Source organism: Callospermophilus lateralis, unplaced genomic scaffold (assembly GCF_048772815.1).
Source record: "Callospermophilus lateralis isolate mCalLat2 unplaced genomic scaffold, mCalLat2.hap1 Scaffold_818, whole genome shotgun sequence".
Lineage (NCBI taxonomy): Eukaryota > Metazoa > Chordata > Mammalia > Rodentia > Sciuridae > Callospermophilus > Callospermophilus lateralis.
This window is the reverse complement of record NW_027516238.1, coordinates 643218-651942: the sequence shown is the minus strand read 5'-3', so window position 1 is coordinate 651942 and position 8725 is coordinate 643218. Positions and strand designations below refer to the sequence as shown.

The 8725-nt window shown below is 38.8% G+C and overlaps 1 non-coding gene across 1 annotated transcript; it reads right to left on the bottom strand.

Annotated features, from left to right (window-relative positions):
* Window positions 1-7449: 7449 nt before the first annotated feature.
* On the bottom strand, window positions 7450-7553 carry LOC143640983 (U6 spliceosomal RNA). The gene has a single exon (XR_013155210.1). It is a non-coding gene; the product is annotated as a U6 spliceosomal RNA (small nuclear RNA).
* Window positions 7554-8725: the final 1172 nt, after the last annotated feature.

Below are 8725 nucleotides of genomic sequence, written 5' to 3'. Positions count from 1 at the left end.
CAATAAGATAACAAATAACACAATCAACAAATGGGCCAAGGACCTGAACAGACACTGCTCAGAGGAGGACATACAATCAATCAACAAGTACATAAAAAAAATGCTCACCATCTCCAGCAGTCAGAGAAATGTGAATCAAAACCACCCTAAGATACCATCTCACTCCAGTAAGATTGGCAGCCATTATGAAGTCAAACAACAACAAGTGCTGTCGAGGATATGGGGAAACAGGTAAACTTGTACATTGCTGGTGGGACTGCAAATTGGTGCAGCCAAATGGGAAAGCAGTATGGAGATTTCTTGGAAAGCTGGCAATGGAACCACCATTTGACCCAGATATTCCCCTTCTCGGTCTAAAACCTAAAGACCTAAAAAGAGGATGCTACAGGGACACTGCTACATCGATGCTCAGAGCAGCACAATTCACAATAGCAAGACTGTGGAACCAAGCTATATGCCCTTCAATGGAAGAATGAATAAAAATAATGTGGCATTTATACATAATGGAGTATTACTCTGCATTTAAAAATGACAAAATCTTAGAATTTGCAGGGAAATGGATGGCATTAGAGCAGATTATGCTAAGTGAACCTAGCCAATCCCTAAAAAACAAATGCCAAATGTCTTCTTTGATATAAGGAGAGTAACTAAGAACAGAGTGGTGACGAAGAGCATGAGAAGAAGATTAACACTAAACAGGGATGAGAGGTGGAAGGGAAAGGGAGAGAGAAGGGAAATTGCATGGAAATGGGAGGAGAGCCTCAGGGTTATACAAAATTTTATACAAAAGGAAGTGCGGGAAAAGGGAAAAATAATACAAGGGGGAGAAATTTATTACTGTAGAGTGGGTAGAGAGAGAAGAGGGGAGGAGAGGGGAGGGGAGGGGGGATAGTAGAGGATAGGAAAGGCAGCAGAATAGAACAGACACTAGTATGGCTATATGTGAATCAATGGATGTGTAACTGATGTGATTCTGCAATCTGTATACGGGGTAAAAATGGGAGTTCATAACCCACTTGAATCAAAATGCGATATATGATATATCAAGAACTATGTAATGTTTTTAACAACCATAAATAAAAATTTAAAAAAAAGAATACTAACTTTGGTGAATGATGCACGCGAATCCTAATATTTCTACAGTAACTGACCCAGTTTAATATCAATGCAAGTAGATTCCTATGGGACATGATGTGTATTTTGAGGTTCATTTTTACCCAACACTGGTACATTAATATTTCATGAGTTTATGCACATCATTGGATATATATTTCATCCACAAATTAGCAAACTTATAGGCATTTGTTTTACTTTCAATCACTTCCTGCTTCACAACATATGTATTCCTCCAGGTTTCCTGACTGGTCTTTTTATGAGACTTCTTTCCAAACACATTATTTTCGATTTCCATAATCACTTTTGAAGCAAAACTCACACACTCTTCATGATAAACCAAAACACTAATATTACAATTAGATGTATAATTTTTTGGAATGAATGATTGTATATCAATATAAGATTTCCTGTAATTTTTCAGATATCAGTTAAATCCATTATTTAAAATTGGAACAAGTTATATTATTTATTCACAGTATGGTCTATTCATGCTTTATCTCTATATTCATAGACACAGGGTGCACCTCTTTGTAACCCCAATACTAATTTTACGTCTTTAATATATTGCTCCCAGAAATGGTGGAAGAAATACTCATGTCACCTGATCTACATATACATTTTATCCCAGTAATATTCTGGACAAAAAATTTAATGGCCATACTTATGATTGTACCAAGGCCTAAATGGAAAGTGAACACGGATTACTAAAAACATCCATGTCCAGGTTGCGTAATGCTCTCAAATGCCAATCCTATTGGTGACTACATATTTGTTTCTTCCTAAGATTGTATATTGAAACTCAACACTGTTGAACATGTCTAATCCTATCAGTCACTTTATACTTTGCCTAATTTTGTAATGTCTCTATTGATATCTGCTTTTCTGCATTTTTTCCCCAGCTCATCCTAGTGACTGACTCTTCATATGTGCTGACTTTTAAATTCAGTCTCTAACCGAAACCCTATTGCTAAAGAACTTTTGGTGCAAATCATATACTCACTCTTCCACCTAAACCTACCGACTAGCTTCATGATCCTAGCAACTATCCCTTTTTGACTGGATGTTCTCTTCTACATTCAATCATCCAAGGTACAAGGTCCTATGCCATTGTATATCGAATTATATGAGACATATTTGCAGAACATAATTCGTAGCTAAGTATCCCAATCAAGGGCTCAATGCCCTTCTGGGCTTCAAATCACACCTAGATTTCTGTTTTCATACTTATATTTCACCTCTATATTCTTGTAAATATCACAGGTTTCCAACACTATTATTCATCGCACAGAATGATTCCTAATCCAAATCGAACCTGTTATTAACCATAAACATACACTGTTCCCTCAAACTCATTTCACAAAAGAGCAGGAACAGAGTTGTTCTTACAATACAGGAAAGTAGGGGACCGTCCACCTGCTGAGAACCTCAAAGGTCCATGCAGAAATGATACTTGCACAAGTTGTAGGCATGTATGAAGGACCTGAGTGAGCAAAAGTCATCTTCCATGGCAAAAAAAGCTAGTTAGAACGAAGGGACGTGTCTGAATCAGCCTCTCTCTTCTTATTGTAGAGAAGACTGACCAAAACAGGCCTGTGTGGAGAGCTGTTCCCGTTTGGCTATCGTTTATATTCCATTCTAACTTGTGAAAGTGTCACAAGAAGGAGCGGCTGGCTCCATCTCTTGGGAATCTTGGAAGCAACTGTTAGGACAAAGTGGTTGCCAAGGCAGTCACCTCATTCAGTTCCAAAGAAAGTGACATACCTCATTTCCTTGGTGATGGAACTCTCTGAACTTGGTATCCAAGAAGCCACCCAGTGGCAGTCCCAGTCCCAGTCCCAGTCCCAGTGGGCTCACTTGTTTGGATTTTCCAAGGACAAAGTCAGCCTTTCTTGGTACCTACTGATGTGAGGATGGCCAAATGCCAGTAGAGCTCTGAAGAGGGACCTTTTCTGAGAAAACAGGTAGTGGCTCACCGCTGGCTCCTCTCAACTTCACAGAGTTGGACAAGGAGACCAGATCTGAGACAAGACAGGCCAATTCGGGGAAACATTGTATGGCTCACCAGTCAGAGGACACTCCGGGTTGTCACAGACCTACTTGGGGAAAGAACGTGCCTTTGTGGGAGTGGGTTTGGGTTTGTGGTTCTGTCTCATGTTCTGAGAATAGGTAGGAAAGGCGTTTTTTGTTTTTTTGTTTTTTTGTTTTTTTTTTTTTTGGTTTTGAGTGGACTGTTCTAGTAAGTCGTTTGACAAGGCGAGTGTTTCTTTGTCTGTGTATCCCACTGTGTCTGGTGTTGTACAAATTAGAAAAGAAAATGCATTAATGGATGTGTCCTGTCTAGTATAAATCTTCCCAAAATTCATCCTGCCCAATATATGAATGAACTGCAGCTTGTCTTATCAATGGGAAACACCTGCTATCTTCCTAAGTTGCTGGTTTCTTCCTAAATTCTGGCCACTCTGCAGAATAGGCTCACGGTTTTGTGTGCAAGATATGTACCACCTCCAAGCTCTCTGACATGGCCAAGTACTGGAGAGCTGAAGAGAATGGCGAGCATCTCAGAAAACTCAGATATCAGTGTGACCAGGAAACTCTCAGTTGAGAGACCCTGCTTTGGACTTTTTGTTTAAGTACTGTTCTCTTGCACTGAATATCTGGAAGGATTTTGCTTCCGGCCACCCCTTTGTGAAGCCTGAAGAATACATTTTGAAATGGAAATGAATGGGCATCACCTGTGGCTCTTTGCTTTATTGCTTTCGAAAGGGATGTGGCTGAATTAGCCTCTTGGCCTTGTTTGTGGCTGTGATTTAGATTCTAAGCACATGATGGATCTAAAGAATGATTCCACCTAGGTCTGGTTTGGTCCATCTTCGCCACATTAAAAAAAGAGAGGCTGATTCAAACACGTCCCTTCGTCCTGACTAGGTTGTTTGCCATAGAAGATGACTTTTGCTCTCTCAGGTCCTTCATAGCTGCCTATATCTTCTCCAGGGATCATTTCTGCATGGACCTTTGAGGTTCTCAGCAGGTGGAAGATCCCCTACATTCTGTATTGTAAGACCAGCTCTGGCCCTGCTCTTCTATAAAGTTAGATTGAGGGAACTGTGTATGGTTAGGTTTAATACCTGGTTCAATTTGGGTTATGAATCATTCTGCGGGATGCATAATGGTATTGGGAACCTGCGATATTCACAAGAATATATAGGTAAAATATAAGTATGAAAACAGAAATCTAGGTAAGATTTGAAGCCCAGAGGGCATTGGGCCGTTGATTGGGATACTTAGCATTTAATTATGTTCTGCCCAGATGTCTCAGATAAATCGATATACAATGGCATAGGACCTTGTACCTTGGATGATTGAATGTCGAAGAGAACATCCAGTCAAAAAGGCATAGTCAGAAGGATTAAGAAGATAGTCGGTAGGTTTAGAAAGACGAGTGAGTATAGGATTTGGACCAAAAGTTCTTTAGCAACAGGGTTTCGGGTAGAGAGTGAATGTAAACGTGAGCACATGTGAAGAGTCAGTCACAATGATGAACTGGGGAAAATATGTCAGAAAGCAGATATCAACAGAGACATTAATAAATCAGGCAAAGTATAAAGTGAGTGATAAGATTAGATATTTTCAATATGGTTGAGGTTGAATATATAATCTTAGAAAGAAACAAATATGTAATTACGAATTGGATTGACATTTGAAAGATTTGGCAATATGAACATGGGTGCTTTTAGTTGTCCTTGCTCAGTTTCCATTTAGGCTTTGGTAGAATCTTAAGTGTTATCTTCGCTTTTTTTGTCCAGAATATTACTGTGATAAATGTATATGTAGATCAGGTGACATGAGTATTTCTTCCACCATTTTTTTTAGGAATAATTGGAAGACGTATAAATTAGTCTTGGGGGTACAAATAGGTGTAACCTTTGTTTATGAATACAGAGATAATGCATGAATAGTCCATACTGTGAATAAATAATATAACTGGATCTACTTTAAATAATGGATTGAATTATTATCTGAAATTATATATGAAATCATATATTGATATACAATCATTCATTCCAACCAGTTATACAACTAATGGAAATATTAGTGTTATGGTTTATCATGAAGGGTGTGTGAGTTTTGGTTCAAAAATGATTATGGAAAACGAAAATAATGACTTTGGAAAGAAGCCTCATTAAAAGACCAGTGAAGAAACATGGAGAAATACATGTGTTCTGAAGTAGGAAGTGATTGTAAGTAAAAAAAATGCCTATGAATTTGTGAACTTGTGGATGAAATACATATCCTATGATGTGCATAAACTGAAGAAATAGTAATGTACCAGTGTTGAATAAAAATGAACATCAAAAAGCACATCATGTCCCATAGGAATCTACTTGCATTGATGTTATACTGGATCAGTTACTGTAGAAATATTAGGATTTGTATGCACCATTCACTGAAGTTAGTTGTCAGTACTAGGAAAGAAATATGTAGTTCAGGTAGATGAATATTTGTGAGAATAATCTTGTGAAATTTTGATTATAAATCCACACATATGAATATGAATGAATTTAGGGAGTGTATAATAAGACACATATATTACATATTTTGATAAATCTGTAGAGTGTGTATATATATATACAGACACACACACACACACACACACACACACACAACCAGATATTAAAAACTAGCAAAATATATGCCGATCAAAATTCATCATGAAATATATATCATAAAGATCCAAAAATATTCTTTTGACTGAACATGGGTTTATGTATAGTGTTGTTCTACTGGGAAGCTCACCCATAGGTTGAATTTTCAGTTCCAACACCATTTTGGAAGAGTGATGTCTTCTCACACTTTGTATCTGCCAAGTCATGTAACTCACAAGAATGTACGTGTGATCCCCGTAGGATTCTATTTGTGCATATAAAAATACATGTGCTGAATAAGCTCCAGAGAAAGGGAGACAGTAATTCACATATTTGTTAACTTTAAAAACACATGGAGAACTATTTCAATTAAAAATTGACTAGATTTATAACACCTACCCTTTCTCATGCAAAAGTCAATTTCAACTCTGAACTGCGTGTATTTATATACTGTTTTGGTTATTTTTCTCTATCATATTAGGATTAGTAGTCAGAGTCTAGTAGAATATGGGTTAGTGTCAGGTATTCAGAAATTCGAATGGAAAATAGGAAAATTAATCTAATATGTATGCAAATATGTGCTACAAAAAATCTTCCCACTCTCATCCAGAACAATGCCTTGACATTACCTTCGCCCCAAGTTAGACACATTTAGAGAAGAAGAGTTAAAAAATCTGTGATTACATTTCTGGAATGGAAAATGCTCATGAGTGCACAAAATTGGAGGTGGTATAGGAGTTTCTAAAAGTAAGGACAGGGTACACACTCCACAAACTTGGAGCTCTGCCAGCCTAACACTTTTTGAGAAACTGCCACTGAGGTTGTGCACTTGAAATATATGTTGTTGTCAGGAGTTAAGTTTCCTTTGCAGTGACACCCTCAAAGCTGGGTGTGCGTCTCTGAGACCTTGAGGACATAGTTTCTTATTTTCCAATGTACACGAGGCAGCAGTGCTGAAGTCTCTCTTTGTAGGTTAACTGTGGCGACTGGGGCTTAGTGTCTCCCCATGTGGAATGTGAAGCCAATTGGTCATCCTCCACTTTTTGTGGTGTTTCTTGCTGCTGCACTGGGAGTTTGGTATTTGCTTCTTGAAATACAACAGTTCAACTGGTACACCGTGCTGGAGGGAATTCTGTCAAGTGTGGTGGGTCAGGGTCTGCAAGAAAGTGCACCATCCAGGCTTCGCTGAAACTTTAGTGACACACCATAAATTTTGGCCTTCCCTGGCCAGACAACGACCCTCTCTGAGGCTCTAATTGTCCTCATAATTTCTGATATTGGGACCAGCAAAAATAAATAAATTAACTACCATTTGTGTCATGCTTGTCAAAGTTCTGTTTTCTGTAACCCCCCTTTTGTGTAACTTTCTGGGCCATATAGCTGGGCTATAGGAAAGGCGGGGTTGCTGTTTTGTTCCTGCCGTTTTGGGAGGGAGAGGCAGCCCAGCTGGTTGACATAATAAGCTTGCCTCAATTTGATTTTAGTTGGAGTCAGGGTTCTTTTTTTGCTTTCTCATCTAACCTTTTTGAGTTTCCCAGCAAGATGACCCTGCCGACCAGATCACAAGACCAGACTGCTGGAAATTCTGAATCAGGCCTTCCCTCCAGGGCTCCGGGCTGGAGAGCCACTCTAGGGGGTGCACATCTTGAGATGTTCCAAGGCCTTTGAGTGAGCGTTCGGTCCCAGGAGCACTGCAGTGAACCACCTCACTAAAACTATTAGCAAGCGCAGGGGCCATGCTAATCTTCTCTGTATCGTTCCAATTTAAAAAAAAAAAAAAAAATTGATCTGTTTAAATTGTGTATATCATCCTGATTCAGTTTGGGCAAATTGTATGACTCTAGAAATTTGTCAGTGGCTTCAATATTTTCTATTTTATTGGAGTATAAGTTAGTTTACAATGTGTTTGGCAAGAGATGTCAATGGAGCCTTATATCCTAGGCTAAATTTGTGTTTTGGAAAAATTTTGTATATTTATTGTGAACATTTCTAAATTTGTTCTGCTTTGGATTTCTGTTATGATCAAACTGATCTATAAAAAAATAGAATATTTAAAAAAAAAAAAAAAAACTATTAGCAAGCACCTGGTGGAGGAGGCCTCAATAATTAAGTGCTGCCTTTATAACATCGGATATCCGTTAAAGGAAGATCTGTTCTGATGACATAGAGGTGTCCTGGGGAGGCTCACATATACTCCTTTTCGGGACAGTAATGAGAATCATTCTGTCTTCTGTTCTGTTCTGTAGGAAATTCCTCTGGAATGGTAGAGAGGTGCTGATTGGCATGCACGTGGTCCTACTTCGGAGCTTTAGCAAGACGTTGCATTGCTCCTCTGTTTTTCTGTTTCGAGTCCGGGTTTCTGTTTTATGTGTTTTGTTCTGTGTTCTATGTTTTTCTTGTTTGTTTTGTTCTGTGATTTCTGTGGCAAAATCTTAACTATATTGGACGTGAAAATGGGTAACAAAGCAAGTAAAACTGACATCCCTTTGGACTGTGTTTTAAGGAACTGCGATGAACTTTACCCCCCTTTGTTAAGCAGAATGAGAGAAGCCCCTAGCTGGGTGCCTGGAGCACACCCACTGAAGAGGACAATGCCTGCTGTGGACCTGAGAACTGAGTATCTCCCAGGTTAAAAAGTGAATCTCCATTAAAACCCCTTGTCCCTCCAGATCCAGAGAGTCACAACATTTGGGCAGAGTCCCCTGTGTTTTTCCTTTGTTACCAAAGCAATAACCCCCCCCCCTTTTTCTTTTTCTAAAAACCTTGTCCTCATTATTAAATTGGCATTAATTGGCTTCAAGGTCAGGAGCCGAACTTTAAGTTACAAATTTTGCTACATCCCCCCCCCCACTTAGTCCTGGAACTTTTTTAGAACTGACTACTTAAATGTTAGTAAAGTAAATGTAGCATGCTTGGGGTGGATCCAAACCAGAGTAGCTGATCCTGTAAGTAAAAGGAGGGACTGA